The sequence below is a fragment of the Geotrypetes seraphini genome, chromosome 15, assembly GCF_902459505.1.
Source record: "Geotrypetes seraphini chromosome 15, aGeoSer1.1, whole genome shotgun sequence".
Classification (NCBI taxonomy): Eukaryota; Metazoa; Chordata; class Amphibia; order Gymnophiona; family Dermophiidae; genus Geotrypetes; species Geotrypetes seraphini.
Window position 1 is genome coordinate 66,549,463 of NC_047098.1, and position 18,188 is coordinate 66,567,650.

Below are 18,188 nucleotides of genomic sequence, written 5' to 3' on the forward strand. Positions count from 1 at the left end.
CTACTCGTCAATGCTACTCCCAGAAGTGGACTAGATTTTCTTCCTGGTGTGTTTCCAATTCCAAGGAGCCTCAATGAGCCTCCCTATCCTCCGTATTAGACTATCTTCTACATCTGTCTCAGTCTGGTCTCAAGTCTACATCTATACGAGTCCACCTGAATGTTAATGCGGCTTTCCATCAGCCTCTACAAGGGAAACCTCTCTCTTCTCATCCTGTGGTTTCCAGATTTATGAAAGGACTTTTTCATGTCAATCCTCCCCTCAAACCGCCTCCAGTAGTTTGGGATCTCAATGTTGTCCTTTCTCAGCTTATGAAACCTCCGTTGAGCCTCTCAACAAGGCTCCGCTAAAGTTTCTCACTTGGAAAGTGGTTTTTCTAGTGGCCCTCACGTCTGCTCGCAGGGTCAGTGAGCTTCAGGCCTTAGTGGCGGACCCGCCTTTTACAGTCTTCCATCATGACAAGGTGGTCCTCCGCACTCATCCGAAATTCCTGCCTAAAGTGGTCTCTGAATTTCATCTCAACCAATCCATTGTGCTTCCAGTGTTTTTTCCAAAGCCTCATTCTCATCCTGGAGAATCAGCTCTTCACACTCTGGACTGTAAACGTGCTTTGGCTTTCTGCTTGGATCGTACCAAACCACACAGAACTGCTCCTCAACTTTTCATCTCCTTTGATCCAAACAAGTTGGGACGACCTGTATCGAAGCGCACCATCTCCAACTGGATGGCAGCTTGTATCTCTTTCTGCTATGCCCAGGCTGGATTACCCCTTCCCTGTAAGGTCACAGCCCATAAGGTCAGAGCAATGGCAGCCTCTGTAGCCTTCCTCAGATCGACACCGATTGAGGAGATTTGTAAGGCTGCCACTTGGTCCTCGGTTCATACATTCACCTCTCATTATTGTCTGGATACTTTCTCCAGAAGGGATGGACAGTTTGGCCAAACAGTGTTACAAAATTTGTTCTCCTAAGTTGCCAACTCTCCCACCATCCCATTGAGGTTAGCTTGGAGGTCACCCACTAGTGAGAATACCTGCCTGCTTGTCCTGGGATAAAGCAATGTTACTTACCGTAACAGTTGTTATCCAGGGACAGCAGGCAGCTATTCTCACGTCCCACCCACCTCCCCTGGGTTGGCTTCTCTGCTAGCTACCTGAACTGAGGAGACGCGCTCGGACCATCGGGCGGGAAGGCACTGGCGCATGCGCGGTGCGGGCATCTCGAAACTTCTGAGTTTCTTCAAGCAAGACATGCTTGCAAGATGTCCGTATCGGGGCTCTGTCAGATGACATCACCCACTAGTGAGAATAGCTGCCTGCTGTCCCTGGATAACAACTGTTACGGTAAGTAACATTGCTTTCTCAACTATTTTTGTCGTACAATCCTTCAAATTTTGGCAAACCAGTTTCCAAAAGAACTTTGTTGAATTGGTTATCAGATTGCATATCATACTGTTACAAAAATCAACCAGTAAAACCAATAATAACTGCTCATTAGATTAGAGCTAAATCCGTTACTATTTCTTTTTTAAAGATATATGTCATATATGATATATGTCAAGCGGCTACTTGGAGTAGCCCATCTACATTTGTTAAACATTATTGTTTAGATCAATCATGTAATCAGGAATATTTGCCTGCTACAGTTTCAGACTGATGCGATTTATTTTCTTTGCATTATTAAAATAAATATCTATTTACATTGCATTATCTTTATTCTGGATTATTCTTAATGAATTCAGTTTACTTCCCCCTCCATAATATCTGGTTAATATAACCCTCAGCTTGGGAATCTCCACATGTGTGGATGTTGTTATCCTGCTTGTCCATGGAGAAAGCAAATGTTGCATACCTGTAACAGGTGTTCTCCATGGACAGCGGGATACAACAGCCACACAAACCCTCCCAACCCTACCCTTTCTGAATTTATTTTTATTATAAGCTTTGATATATAACTGAAGGTATACTGAGTGTTCTGTTACTATTGACTACGAGTGGGTAGGGAGCTCAGAACTTTAAGTTAATTCTGAGCTCTTTGACAAGGGCCGCTAGGCAACGTCAGCTGTGATGTCACCCCACATGTGTGGCTGTTGTATCCTGCTGTCCACGGAGAACACCTGTTACAGGTATGCAACATTTGCTTTCTCTACTCTCTACAAGTATGAACAATGCCTACGTTACAAATATGCGTCCTGATTGTTCCGTTAGATGTCAGTAGGATGCCTACCTTGGCCTACAATCTGGATGCCATTTTTAGAATCGGGCCCTCATTCTCCACCCCCAGACCCAGCCTAGCACTAAAAGATATTTTTTAGCATATGGGTAATGTGCACCAATGCCAAAATTTCCGCTAAGTACCTAAGTGTACCCTGCAGTAAGGATTGTAAGTTCAGTTTAGTAAAAGGACCCCTTCAAGATGTGACAATTAATATAAAAATGTTAAAACATCCATAATTCTCCAATTCCCTACAATAAAATTATAAAAAATTCCTAACATCAACACTGTCATCCATTTAAACTAAAATCACAGAGGAAGCTTTTGTTCCTGAACATCTGGGAACCCTATTTGCAGTCCTTGAACCCAAAGGGACATAATGCCATATTAAGGTGGTTGTCCTAATCTGGGCAGTTTGCAATTCATGGGGTGGAGAGTTTTTGGGCAGAGGGGTGGAGAGTACCTGGGGGGGGAGGGGAGGATGGGGGGGGGTTGGGTCTTTTGGTTGTTGCGTTTGGATTGGGCTTTTGGGTGGGGGAGGGGGGTATAAGGTTTACACCTTTCGTTCCAGGTCACTGTTTCTGGGTTCAGTGGGATGATGGATGGCTTGCTCCAGGGATCATCAGAGTCCAGGGCCCTGGTTCGTGTTGTTGTGTTCTTGGAACTTAGTCTGTTGGGGAATATGGTAGGTAGGAGACGTGTATTATGTCCCAATGGACAACAAAATGTTGATGACAGTAAACTAAAATCGCTGCCTCCCCCCCTTACCTCCACCAACTTTCCCTTCAGCAATAGCATCTGTAAGGGCTCCTTTTACTAAGTAACACTAATGGATACAGCATGCACTAATCCATTAGTGTGTGTTAAGTGCAGTGGCGTAGCGAGGCTGGTGGCAATCCCTCTTGCCCTCTTCTCCACCTCCCCGCTCCCTCCTGCCGCATGCGTTTCCCTTCCCTTCTACCTATTTAGCTGCCTAGCATGAGGCGCATCTTGCTGCCTGCGCCAGCGTTGGATCTCCCTCTCATGCCACTTCCTTGTCGTGGGATCTGGAGATAACATCAGAGGGGAGCGCCGAGGCTGGCGCGAGCAGTAGGTTGGAACTGCTGCTCGTGCCACAAAGAGTTAGAGGTATGGCGGCAGGGAATTGAAGGCACGCACGGCGGGGGAAGAATGGGAAGGTGCGGGAGGAAGTGGAGAGGTACCAGTGCCCCCACCAAGATGATGCCTGGGGCTGTCCATCTCCCCCCCCCCGCCTCTCTTACTACGCCACTGGTTAAATGCCATGCAGCTCATAGGAATACAATGGGGGGCACAGCGTTTATTCCCAGCAACATAAAAAAGAGCCTTTCAATGCTCCCAGACTGAGCACAAAATTCTAAATACACAAGTGTAAAATTGTTAGGAAAAAAATACTAGCGCAGTTGTTAAAGCTACAGCCTCAGCATCCTGAGGTGGTGAGTTCAAACCCACGCTGCTCCTTGTGCCCTTGGGCAAGTCACTTAATCCCCCCATCACCCCGGGTACATTAGATAGATTGTGAGCCCACCAGGACAGACAGGGAAAAAAGCTTGAGTACCCGACTAAATTCATGTAAACCTTTCTGAGTTCCCCTGGGAGAACAGTATACAAAATGGAATAAATACATACCATTAACTCAAGTTCTATTAAAATGTAGAATGTCCCATATAGGGCCCAGTCCACATCAAAAACACGCCTACGAATCCGGAGTTCTTTATGCAAAATTAATGCATCACCCCAAGGTGTGGATGGACCGTCATTTATTCTGATTGAAAACTGAATGCTTTATTCTGTTCCAGTCATTATAGGGTTGTGTAAATAGCAGGAAAAGTTGAAAAAAGACCCTAATCCACCCTACGCACTGCCCCCAAATATCATGCATATCTGAGAGGAGGGAGACAGCGTGCCCCCGTTATCTAGCAGCCTCATGGCTTTGGGAAGTTTACAATCTAATCAGCCAAGATGCTGCAGTCCTTATTTGGCAGTAAAAGCTCGTATGGTCTTTATCACCTGTTGCTCGACAGCAGTTATGTCAAAGGTTTCTTCCACAAATGTAGCATTCAATTACATGAATGTTAACAGAAGCCATGCGCCCTCAGTGACTTACCTAAGGAAAGCTCCGGGATGGTCAGGTCTTGGCTCTCTGTGCTCTGGCACTGAATGGTATGTGAAGCACAGTTCCTGCATTTTATAAATAACCCAGGGCCATAGGAGGAGCATGGCAGACCAAACAAATGTTAGAAGGGGCAGAGCTGGAAAATTTGGAAAAAGCTGCTACCTGAAAACAGGGGGGAGATAATTAGCAAATTACCACATCAAAAATAATGTAATTATGTTTGTAATACTGGTAGATGTATTATGATGAATCAGGAAGTGTAAATGTGTCTTTAAACCTGCAATTACTACAAGTGTTTCCCTGTGGATACTCTTATCCAAATTCCAGACCCTCTGTCTATTTATGGAAGGAACAGCTGGGGACTGAGGAACAAATGTGACTGGTGGAAAATGAGGCGTGCAACAGACTTCTGAAAAAATTGAAAGGGAGAGAGAAGGCATAATGGAAGAGAGCATGGCAGAAAATAAATGATATATGGTAGAGCATTTTCAATATAACATCCAAATCCGAGTCTGGAAGTTTTGTGGACTATTTTGGAAACAGGCCCAACCCTGGCATAAGAAATGCCTTCACCGGATCAGACCGAGGTCCATCAAGTCCGGCGATCCGCTCACGTGGCGGCCCATTTAGGTTCTCTATTTTGACCTCCACACACACCAAACCATCATGCTTTGCCTGCAGTAGGCAACAATTTGTTGATGAGAAATGTCTTAGGGACTGCCAGAGCCAGCGATGCCAGTTGAAGTAAGCTTTCCCACTACAGCACTTGACTGCTATCTAGTTCCCTGAACAATGGAAGGTGGGGGGGTGGGGGCTTCTGAACATGAGGAGCAGGACAGTGATAGGGTTTCCAGATGCTGGAAGGTAGAAGGTATGGTATATTATAAATATATTAATTTCAGGGCTGAACTATAGGTAGGACAGGTAATCAACTGGTCTTGATCAGTCACTTTTTTCAGATCACTAAAAGCGAACACCTTTTTTGTGCATCAGAAAGCCATGTTAGAGCATCAATCGCTCTGCTAGTTTACATGGCATTTCAATATTAATGGCTTTATTTGCATTGCCGGATTGGAGAATTGTTGCTTACTGCAGGCAAAGCATGATGGTTTGGTGTGCGTGTGGAGGCCAGGCTTTAAAATATTGCTCATCACTGCTGGCTGTTGAGTGCATCGTAATTTGTAGATCAAACAAAGCACTTTAAACTCAATCTGAGTGAAGATGGGTAGCCAATGAAGACTGATTAATTGGAGTTATATGATCTGATCTAGCAGCCCCTACAATTAATCGCACTGCAGCGTTTTGTACCAGCTGCAATGCCCGAATCATATACTTTGGCAAGCCTAAGTAAACGGCATTGCAGTAATCAAGTGTAGGGGTCAATACTGCACTGATCACTGTACAAAAATCATCCACTGGCAAAAAATCCTTTAACCTATGGAGCAACCACTGATTTTATCTGGGGTTTAAAAGACAAAGTAGAGTCAAGAATGACTCCCAGATACTTAATTGTAGTGGACACTGGAATTTCTATATATTTTTTTTTTTTTTCTTTTTTAAAAAGGATGTAGTGGCCTCCTCATCTCCCCTTATAGCCACACCCAAACCTCCGTGGCCTTTTAGAATAAAAATAAATTGGAGAAAAAAGTTTTGTAGGGACTTCTGGAGAGAGGAGAAAGGTTTGTTCTAAAGGATAAAAGCTTGTAGAAAGGTTAATGTTTTCTCAAACGCTAGAAATCAAAAGAGAGAGAAAAATTCTGTCTTTAAAAGATGGAAATCTGGAAAATAGAAAAAAGGCAATCTTAAAATCTACAAACCTAGAGAGAGAGGCCTGGGACAGAATGGGGCGGGGTAACCCTACATTAACTCCCAGAGCAAGGCACAGCTCCCTCCATAGGAAGCTTTTTTTTTTTTTTTAATTTATTTATACAATTTTATAATATTACCAAGCATAGACATCTTGTACAGAAAAGTGCGATCAAAAACCAAAGTAACTTAATTTTCCAAAATTGAAAAACACAGCTAAACTTAAAAATAAAAATACCTCCAAAGGAAGCTTTAATAGAGCAGCAGTTTTTGAAAAACACAACTGTAAAGATTTTTTGCTCTTACTTGAAGCACAAGGCACAACTCTTTCCCTGTGTCGCATCCCACATGAATCCAGTGCTGAGAAGTGTACATCCAGCAACAGAGTGCATCTGCAGGCTGATTTGAGATTTCAGGATTCTAAGGAAAGGACCATGGAGTAGTCTGCTCCCTGTGCAGCAGGTAAGATGAAAGGGAAGGGGTAAAAGCAAAATTAGGAGCAAAAATATAGAGAAGTTGGAGATGCAGGCAAAATGGAGATCGTGCATTTGCCAACTCCGCTCTTTATGTTCCTAGTCTCCATCCAGCCTCTTAGACTTCCTCTCATTCCTAACTGCAGCTACCTATTCCCCTCTAATACCCTCAGCCATAGTGGTAACGGGAACGATGCTGTATTTACACAGCACACTCCTGGAAGCGGCATCTTGCTGCCAACCAACATGGGTGTGAGAGGGAAAGAGATTGTGTACACGGGGAAAGGAAGAAAGATGAAAATTGGGAGGGAGACAATTGTTGGACATGGTGGTGGGTGAGGAGTGAGGTGGAGAGAGATGAGAGAGAGAAATGTTGGATGTGGTGCTGGAGAGGGAAAAGTGAGACAGATGGAAAGGGATGCAAGAGGGCGGAATGTTGGACATGGTAGTGGAGGGAATAGAGGAAGAGATGTCACATGGTGCTGGAGAGGGGTGATAGAAGGAGAAATGTTGGGCATGGGGCTGGTGGGCAGGGGCAAAAGATGTTGCACACAATCCGGGGGATAAGAGAAGGAGAAATGTTGGATGTTGCAGTAAAGGGAGTTGGAGAGATGCACCCTGGATCCCTATCTCTCTTTCCCTACTCCCTTTGCAGGAAGGGATGGAATGAGAGAGTGAGAGAGATGGTGGAAAGTGAAAGAGAGGGAGACATTGCATATGGGTAGGGTTACCATATGGCTCCAGAAAAAGGAGGATGGATTGAGACAACTGGGTTTTACTTCCATTGTTTTCCCTGGAAGTAAAACCTAGATGTCTCAATCTTTCCTCCTTTTTCTGGAATCATATGGTAACCCTACATATGGGGGTGGAGTGCAGTGCAGTGGTGGGGAGGGGGAAAAGTGTGCTTTGTAATGTTTAATTTTGTGGTTACCGTTGTGTATTGTTAATAAGATTATATTGTGTGTCCAGTATATGAAAAATGAATGGAAGAAATGGCATTTACAAGTACTATTATCATGGGGGGCGGAGCCTGGGCAGGTCTTGGCCAGGGTTTAGGTTGGAGCTAATGGAGAACTATAGAGCAGGGGTTCTCAACCCAATCCTTCGGATACACCTAGCCAATCAGGTTTCCAGGATATCCACAATGAATATGCATGAGATCAATTTGCATGCTCTACTTCTGTTCTTTGTAAATCTATCTCATCCATATTCATGTCCAAATTGACAGCTCCACCTCCTTCAGCTCAAGCAATTGCCTCTTATCTTATCAAGAAAATAAAAAAAATTAGAGGCTCCATTTCCCAATCAAGTATTGTTAGCATAGACTCCACTTCTCCCTATACAGTGGACTTCATTAAAAAATCTGAGACTGTAAATCTCCCTATCTCTAAGGGCTCCTTTTACTAAGCCGCGCTAGTGGTTTAACGGGCGTAATAGCGTGCGCTAAACCGCCGGACGTGCTAGCCGCTACCGCCTCTTCAGCAGGTGGTAGTTTTTGTCCAGCGCAGGGGTTAGCCCGTGATGAAAAGTCGCGCATGGCTTAGTAAAAGGAGCCCTAAATGTTCAACATTTACCCTACCCACTCTTCAAGATTTACAGAGAACTTTGAACACACTAAACATAAAAGGTTCCAAGTCGAAGACTATTCCACCAATCTTTCTAAAACTTTTTTTCATATTTTGGACCTCATATTTTAAATTTGATCTGCACTAGTGTAAGTACAGGAACTCTTCCAAAAGTATGGAAGGAAGCAATTATTCATCCCATAATCAAAGACTATACAATTAGTTCACAAGTGATTTCAAACTATCGACCCATTTCAAACATTCCTTTCTTGGCAAACAAACATGAATGTTTGTTGCTTCATTCAAACCAAACCGGATTCCATCAATATCATTCCACAGAACTTTCACTTATTGGGTTGACTACAAAAATTCTTTATCATCTCGACCATCACCAGTCCGTTTTACTTATTTCTTTAGATCTATCATCGGCATTTGACACGATAGATCATAAGCTTCTTCTGTCTCGTCTGTGTGAAATTGGAATCAAAGACCAGGTCTTGGACTGGTTTTCATCTTTTTTTACAGATCGTTCCTCCAAGGTAGTATTTAACTCAACCTCGTCTGATTCATTTACAACTGATTATGGTATCCCCCAGGGTTCCATCTTATCTCCCCTACTTTTCAATATTTGGCCCCCCTTTTAACATTAGGGCAATCTATCAGATTCTCAATGTTTGCTTATGTAGATGATGTCCAACTAATTCACCCGATAGATCTAAATAATCAATCAGAAATAAAGTTCATAAACCAAAAATTGGAAAAGATTAACTCGACTAATTTTAAGACGAAGCTAAAGACATTTCTCTTTCTTGATGCCTTCAAGACCTAACTGTCCTTTTAAGGGCAATTGAGTTCAACATTATTTATAGCAGTCCCTCCTATTGTTTTTTCCTTAATTATTCTCTTTTACTTTGACTATTGTAGTTCTTGCCTTTTTACCTTTTGTTCCTGTTTGTCTTTGTTTTTAAAAGTCTTCGAAAGTTATTGTTACTGTTTGGTGATGCAATGGAAGCTTAAACTTGTATTTTAGCTAAAGTATGTTTTATGTTTTTTTTTATGAATTTGTACACCGCCTAGAAGGTTGATTATGCAGTATAAGAAATTTTAAATAAACTTGAAACTTGGAGCAACTGTGATGGGTATATGTATTGAAGAGATGCGATAGTAATGTGGGCTGCTGAGGTGCAGCAGGAAGGATTATACTGAGATGTAGTAAGGTTTAGTGCAAGGTGGGTGACCAATGGTCACTGCACTGGTGGCAGTGCATAAATCTAGTGTATATGTAGAAGCCTAATATTCATTGTGATTTATTCCAAGACAAACACCTGCAGTATATTTCATGATTGTATTCTGTACCACTTGTGTTGTTTCAATGTGATTCAATCTGAGGATAAAATGATCTCCTCTTTACATGGAGGTTCTCATTTTAATTTATGATAACCTTTCAATTTATTCTGGTGTTGTTCTTCCAGATCACATTTCAACAATCAGAGACATTTTAGCACATATCACGACCATGACGAAGAAGTAAGTTTGTGATGGACTCATCCTCTGGATAGTGTGAAAGTATAATATCACCAGTATATGCAAAATTCAATTGCCATTTCAAGGCTTTTGATGTACAGTAAGTTCTCTGGAACAGAATAAAGGAACACGGGTAACATTACACTATTAGGGGCATTTTCAAAACACTAAGATGACCAAAAAATGGCATTAATCGGCACTTGGAGAGCCTAATCTCCCAGTCATTCAAGTTCTGATTTTCAAACCATCTTTCTGGACATCTTATGAGACATCCTAGCCACTGTGTATTCCAAACTAAATGGGGGCATGTTGGAGGCGTATTCTGGGCGTGCTTTGGGTATGGTTAGACTTGGATATCTTGTGGTAATAATCAAACCTTTCCCAAGACATCCTGCATGGAACTTAGATGTTATGAGTTAGACCTGCTTTAACAGTGTCTATGTGCCAAAAAGGTACCCAAACTGACTAGCTGACCACTATAAAGATTATGTTATGACCCACTCTTCCTTAATGGTCACTGATCTCCTCCCACCCAAAAAAAAATCTGAATGAAACAGTACATTCCTGTCTGTAGAACAGCAGCACCTAGTATGGGAAATCCTAGTAGAGCATCACACAGGTGTCTTAAGTAGCCTGGTGAGTGAACTAGTGAGCCATAGAGAGGAGGACCCAGGCCCATAAGCCACTCTAACCACTACATTTATGGTGGAAAGTGTGAGCTCACCAAAATCCTACTATACTGTCATATAGATGCCACCTGCAGCCATAAAGACTATTGGGGTGGTAGACAGATGGGTATAGTAGGTTTTGTTGGAATTTTGGAGGGCTCACCATACATTATAAGAGGGTTATAGTGAGATGTACTTCTGACACCCTTTATGTGAAGTTCACAGCAGTGCCTTCTAAGGTGCTACTGCTCTGATGGCATGTCTGTGTGGCCAGTCCATTACAATGCTGGCCCCTCCCTTGTCCAAATGGTCTGGATTTGAACTTGGATGTTTTTGTGGTTAAAAATGGCAAAAAGGTTGGATATCCTAGAGGCCCCCCCAAATAAAAAAATTGGACATCTTGTGGGGTTGCCGGTTTTGAAAATGGCCTTTTCTCCGCTTCCGACTTTGGATGTGCCCCTCTATATAAAATAAGGATAAGAGAAGAAGAAATCATTCTTCAGGTTGGGGCAAAATAGAACAATAAAATGATAGTTTATTATTAAGTTTAAGTTTTATTAGGATTTTATATACCGCTTATCAAGGTTTTCTAAGCGGTTTTACAATCAGGTACTCAAGCATTTTCCCTATCTGTCCAGGTGGGCTCACAATCTATCTAACGTTCCTGGGGCTATGGAGGATTAAGTGACTTGCCCAGGGTCACAAGGAGCAGTGCGGGGTTTGAACCCACAACCCCAGGGTGCTGAGGCTGTAGCTTCAACCACCACGCCACACACTCCAATGCAAGAATGCTAACAGATGTGAGAGAGGATTTCTTTTTAACCTAATTCCTCCATGGAAACAGGCCTTTGAAAATCCTCCAGTTTGTGTATCTTTCTGTCCACATAAGTGTTGCCTCACTTTCCTAAATTGTCTATCAAATTTCATTCAAATGCAGCCCTCATCTACTGTAAAGGGCAAATGCTGGCACTCTACTTCCCTATCCTCAGGGACCATGATAAGTTGGGCGGGAGGGGGGAGCTTTCAAGGATCTGCTTCTTCATTCTTGTATCAAGAATGGAAGCTAAAACACGGTCTCAAAAAGTTTCTTCAACACCAGCACAACAACAAAAACAGACCTGCTCAGATAATTGAAAGCACAATGAAGCAAAATAGATCTATAAATTTCACACAGAATGGAAAGGTCTCTGTAATAATCTGGTTTCATACCCATAGTTCTGCTAATAACCCTCTCCTCCTTTTTTTATCTTTGACTTATCTATTCATTCCTTATCTCCCTAGTGGAGTCTTTGCATCACTCCCCTCACCTCAGGTTCTTCAATCCATCTCCTGGGACTTGTTCAGAGACAGACACCAAAAACAGTTGCCAGTTTTCATTCTTGTCCTTAAAACATGGCTCTCAAGATCCTTTCTTCAGAACCTAACTACTTGTCTTGACTTCTGGAACCTCCAAGGAAGGTTGGATAAGGAAGTTCAAAATGCGTCCCTCAGCACAGGGTTTTATACATTGAATAACTTCCCTTTATCTTAGAACAGATTATTTGCATTAACACTCCCACTATCACATTACAACTAGTGAAGATTGAATACGTTTCTGAAACTGCTGCTGATAAGAATTTATTGTCTCCTTGCACATGTTTCTGGAACAGATGGCGTACTGCCCGTTGACATCGATGCTTTTAATACCTATAATACAGCTGCGCCGGTGGGAAATGCCTGCTGGGCTGCTGAAGGCCCTCTGAAGCCTGGGGACCTCTCGGCTAATATCTTCGCCAGCACTCATGGCAGCAGTATTGATGATGGCTCTGCGTGGGGCAGAATCTTAGGAAGATCGCTCCTGCCCCACATCACCGCTAGACCACCAGGTAAGGTCAGGGACCAAAAAAATCTGGCACCACAAAAATCATGAATAACCGAATTTGTGAGTGGGGAAACCACAAATCGGGAGAGGGAGCTGTACTACTTTTTTTAAGACCACAGGGCAGAAGTCTTTTGCACTAATCCCTCCCTAGATATGTGTGTGTATTAGTCCGGAGCAGAACAGAGAACAGTCATTCTGTTCTCTCAGCCATCCCCTCTTCTCCTGTTGCTCCTCTCCCCCAGCTGCATATTTTCACTTCTCAGGAAGGATGGCTTAGCACCTCAAGAAAAGACTGCTATGATAGAACTACTAGTAAATGGTGTTCCCCACGCAGACAGAATGATCATGCACCTCACTGCAGATTGACTTCTCAAGTAAAGTTCTGGGTGTCATTATAGATTCAATACTTTCATTCAACGACCACCTTAATTCTCTGTTTTTTTAGTCTCCATCTATTGAGGAAAGTGAGATCTTGCTTCCATCAACATTTTTCTGTTCTTGTACAATCATTCGTTCAAGGTTGGATTATTGTAACACGGTCTTCTTAAGCCTAACTAATAAAAGTCTTCAAAGACTTCAGTTGATCCAGAATACTGTGGCTAGGCTGATCTTTGCAAAAAGTACATAAAATTTGATCATGTTTCTCTGCTTTTGCTAAAACATTGGCTTCCAGTTATTTCTAGAATCTATTTCAAATGTGCCTGCTTTACATTTAAGATCTTGCATGGCATCTTTCCTTCCTCTTTTTGGAATTCTACAAGATCTGAGATTAACAGATCTACTCAAAAACTTTAATTATCTTTTCCTATGCTGAAAGGCATCACCTATACTGGAAAATTAGGGAAGTCTCTTCAAAATTACTGAGCTCTGGAATAATTTTCCTATCCAGCTGCGTGATCTAGGCTCTCTCCAATTATTCCGAAAACATCTGAAAACTTGGCTTTTTTCAAAATTGTGAACTTCGCTTCCCTCTATAGTTTCCCTTTTCCTATTGTATTTATTCTTTTTAATTTTCTGTAAACCATGCCAAGCTCTATCTTTATAGAGAAGATGCGGTATATAAACCTAAGGTTTAATTTAGGAGCAGGAGGCAGTAAGTCTAGCTTTGGTGGGGGCAAAGAAAATCCCTGAACCACCTGCCAGGTCTCTTGCCCAGATGAAGTGGCTTGCTTATCAGAGTCTATCAGGCAATTAGAAAGAGAAATAGCTTCCTTGAGAACACAAGATAGTGCTATGCCTGCTCCAAAGATTGAGAGAGTAGTGGCTACTGTGATAACTAAGGACCAAAAGAAAGACCCTATCGGGTAAAAGGAGAGCAAATAGGACCAAATAAAAATTCCCCCTTCAGCAGTATATTCAGGGTTCTGGGTCACTGATCTTCAGAGCTAATGTATAGAAGTAGCCAGTTGCTTAGAGAAATTCTCTGCCAGCTCCTACAAAACTATTTACCAGAGAGTGACAACCTGCCTCGCTCTATACTCCCAAACTGCTTCCTTCCCTTTTGCTCACCAACTGCTTTCTGTGCTTCTCTCTACACTGTTTATCTGACTGAAAAACTCTTGATTCTTTCAAAAGAGCCAATAGTAGCTCTCTATTCTTGGCAGTGGGAGGAGTCCACACTCTAGGCATTATAGCCTCCCTGTTGCTATGACTCAGAGGTCTGTGTGAGCCAATAGTAGCTCTCTACTCTTGGCAGTGGGAGGAGTCCACACACTGCATGATAGCCGCCCTGTTGCTGACTCAGAGGTCTGTGCGAGCCAATAGTAGCTCTGTGCTTTTGGCAGTGGGAGGAGTCCACACACTGCATGATAGCCGCCCTGTTGCTGACTCAGAGGTCTGTATGAGCCAATAGTAGCTCTTGGCAGTGGGGCGGAGTCCAAACTGTGCATGATAACCTCCCTGTTGCTATGACTCAAAGGTTTGTATGAGCCAATAGTAGCTCTGTGCTCTTGGCAGTGGGAGGAGTCCACACACTGTGCATGATAGCTTCCCTGTTGCTATGACCTCAGAGGCCTATGTAAGCCAATAGTAGCTCTGCTCTTAGCAGTGGGAGGAGTCCACACACAGTGCATGATAGCCTTCCTGTTGCTATGACATCAGAGGCCTGTTTGCTGAATTTCTGCACTTAAGCTTCAGTGAAGACAGAGACAGATTTAGGGAACACAGGGATCCTCTTCACTGCACTTTGAAAGATGCAATGAACATGGGAATCCCCCTCCTCACACCTGTGTATCTTTAAACCGCTTTGAGTGTAATTACAAAATGGCAGTCCCATTCCCTTTATTTGTTTGATCCCCTTAAAGGAGACATGCTGCTTATGCCCCCCTCCCTAAGGTTACCATATGGCTCCAGAAAAAGGAGGACGGATTGAGACATCAGGGTTTTATTTATTCATTCATTCAGTTTTCTATACCATTCTCCCAGGGGAGCTCAGAACGGTTTGCATGCATTTATTTAGGTACTATTGTTTTCAATGGAAGTAAAATCTGGATGTCTCAATCTGTCCTCCTTATTCTGGAGCCATATGGTAACCCTACCCCACAAGAGGAAGTAAATTGACATTAAATTTTTCTTCCTATTTTCCACAAGATCTTTTTTCCACAATCAAGAAACTCAGAAGCTGTTGTAAAAAGCCTGCCTAACCTTTAGCTTTATGATAATATTCTATATGGCTCAGGCACACTTTCTTAAGTCACTGATGTTAAATACCTCATTTGTGGAGCCTAAGATGAGGCACCAACGTATGTAATTGCTACCAGAGCCTTTTCTAAAATACATGCAGAAATACATATGTACGTGTGTTGTTGCAACACGTGACTGGAGCACCTGTTTTACAACTTTCTAGGAGGGGTCTTAGGCACCTGCACCAATCAGGGTCTTAGGCTCCTCCCAGGTACATCCCAAGATGTACTGAGAAAGGGAAGGCCCGCCATTTTAAAGAGGAAGGCCTGCCCACGGGAGGAAATGAGCAGCCTTCCTACCGGTCTTCTATAAAATGTACCGAGGGGAATGCTTGCTGCTGGTCTACTCAAATGTGTTGAGTGTATTTTTCATTTTTCAAAAGATTATTTTATCCTGAGTATTTTATGAAGGTATGCATAACATACTCACCGTTCACATTTTTAGTTTCCATTTTTTACACTGATCACTGATGTTTCTCCATTTCTATTTCCAGATACCAGCTTGCGTTTGCACATGACACTATGTCCTATTTCAATCACCGTTTGCAGTTTAGACTGACTTTCCCATATTTTTATAATTTTTTCATTCATACATTTTTTAACTGATTATCTCATTATCCCAAAGAGTATTTTATATAGGTATTTCCTTTAAGATTTGCAATATACATTCATCTTACACATTTTGAGTTTCCCTTTTTTACTTTGTTCACATACTTGCTTCTTCACCAGGTCACATTCTCACCTTTTGATCATTCACGTATGACACCAGTCTCTTTGATCAAAAATTTTGTAATGAATAAATACCATTTTTCCATTCTAAATATAAATGCAGATGAAGGGGGGGAGGGATTTCTGAATTTAAGTACATTTTTCTTGTTCATTGGATAAGAATTCTTGTATGATATATTTGATTCGTTATAGTGTGGGAGGAAAGGGATTAAATCTTATGTATTAATGTCAAAATGATAAGAAATTCAAGTGATGTATACAAACCAATTTATCAATTATTTATGCACTTGATGTAAGAGATAAAATGAATAAAGAATTTTTTTTTAAAATTACATTTCCACTCTTATTTTTTAACACTATTTATTAAATATCTCAAAAGTAAATTACATCACCTTCCTACATAATCACCCTGGTTTTGTGAAAGATTTTTCCCAGCATCCTACTAACTTCTTAATACCATCAGAAAATGTTTTTGGTTGAGCATGAAAATATGAAAGCATGAAAACTATTTGAAGAACCCTCGTGTACGGCTTTTGCTCTTACATCTTTGTACTGTGCTTCTGACTTCCAGCTCTTCTTTTTTCACTTTTATCTCTCATCAGGATCACTTTATTGTTGGTTTCTTGCATAGTCATCAATAAAACTGTTGAAACAAAGTCAATAAGACTAAAGATACAATAACCAGGCAACCTTGTCATCATTTGTGTAATCTCTCTCTCCAAACATCCCACTCCCCAAGTCTTATTGACTTTTTATGTCCAAGTCACCGAATTTTTACTCCATCCCTTACTCACACATTTTTCATTTTTATTTATTCTTTTTCAAATGCATATAAATTTTGTTACCGTATACATTTGTATAATTGGTTTGTTTGCTTTCTCTCCATCAGAACCACTGAGGAAAGTTTAATGTGCAGAAACACGGACCAAGTTGGGTCCCTACTTGCTATTACCATACTCTATTTGGGATTGTTATTATTGCCTATTAATAAACCGCTAGTCATCTAGATTTGGCACTGTTAAAACACAGCATAACTGTCAGAGAAAATAAATTGATTTTGCCATATCACCTTCTGTGAAAGTGCAATTCAGCATCAGAGGCTCTTTCACTAGTTCTCCATGGAGAATTTGTATTCATTAATCAAGGAAGTATGTAGAGTTCTACTTCGTGAAAAAACACCATGAAACCTTCTCTCACATCAAGCAGCGTTATGGGGTAAAGACCTAGAACAACTACTCTCGCCCACCACTTACGAGGTATTTAGGAAGCGCCTCAAAACTCACCTGTTCCTGAAATATCTAGACAGCTGACCCGTTCCTCTACTTCCCCCTCTATAACGGTTCTCCTGTCCTTTCCCCCTCCTGTTTTCCAATCCCTTAACTTCTCTCAACTTGTACTTCACTAATCTTTTGTAAACCGCATAGAACTTAACAGTATTGCGGTATATAAACTGTTATTATTATTATTATTATTATTACTGTGGCTCAGTCCTAGGATAAGCACCATGACTAAAGAAGACATTTCTAGTCATCAACTTTACTCTGTCCTTTTTTTTCTGCAGGGCTTTGGTGCTGGAAATTTCAAGTCTTTGTTTGAAGCTATAGAACTTGACCAGGATGCCAGAGGGAACCTGACTGTGTATGACGAAAATGGAGAATCCCAATCATTCTCCTGAAGAATTTCAAATACAGAACAGAGGCCACCCGTAGACTTTCCAAAGATTGTGAACAGCAGCACTGAATTACAGGGCAGCTATTAAACAAAGTTCATCCTATCTACAACAGCATTTGCCATCCCCTCCCTCAAGGCTTGTCTGAATATGGTTGGTTGAGCGCTATTACAACAGTTTATAGATCTTCCTTTCAGTTGCCATCATATGGTTCCCGTCAGGAATACGACTATAGACAGAGCTCCACCCTTCTTAGGTCACAAAAGAAATGATAATAACCGATGAACTGATTTTTTTCATTGTCAGAAGAAATAAAATATGCTGCCCACTGCAGTCCTGGCTTGGGTGCTATTTGTTGCCAACATAGAACTTTCTTTCCATAAGCTGATGAGTTCAGGGCTCACTTACTATTTCTCCCTTATTCACTCCCCTCTTGTAATATTGGTGTAGTCACCCTGTGGCTGTGAAGTAGCCTACTCATCAACCTACAACTTCAGTGCTGTTTATTTCAACTGCTAGTGCTGTTGGCCTTCATCAGTAATATTATGTGTGTTCCAGCTGCCCTCAGAGGAGCTGAGCTTATAGCATCCTTTGTTTTCCATTGATCCTGCTCTCCTCTTTCCCATTAACTGCCTTGTTTGGATATACTTCCCTCTGTATATTCCTTAATTAGGTATCCCATCCACCACCACTTTTTTATTCAAAGGGTATAAACTGCCCCCTCAAGTTGTAGCCAAGAAAACCATTGAAAGAACTCCACGGAAAACTTGTATGAAAAGCACCTCAATGTACCAAAACTAAGAAAAAGATGGCCATATAAGAGAGAAATTCAGTATGGCTGCTGCTCCCTTGCTTTTGCATCCAA

The 18,188-nt window shown here is 41.8% G+C and overlaps 1 protein-coding gene and 1 long non-coding RNA gene across 2 annotated transcripts in view; one reads left to right on the forward strand and one right to left on the reverse strand.

Moving 5' to 3' along the window:
* The window catches only part of UNC45B (unc-45 myosin chaperone B), a 45,938-nt gene extending 41,535 nt beyond the window's left edge, over positions 1-4,403 (reverse strand). Inside the window, exon 1 of the mRNA XM_033922952.1 lies at positions 4,339-4,403. The gene's annotated coding sequence lies outside the window, so the exon portion shown is untranslated. The remainder of the gene's footprint in view (positions 1-4,338) is intronic.
* The window catches only part of LOC117349453, a 71,972-nt gene extending 54,316 nt beyond the window's left edge, over positions 1-17,656 (forward strand). Inside the window, exons 4-6 of the long non-coding RNA XR_004537164.1 lie at positions 9,664-9,718; positions 12,033-12,248; positions 17,216-17,656. This is a non-coding gene — a long non-coding RNA (uncharacterized LOC117349453). The remainder of the gene's footprint in view (positions 1-9,663; positions 9,719-12,032; positions 12,249-17,215) is intronic.
* Positions 17,657-18,188: the final 532 nt, after the last annotated feature.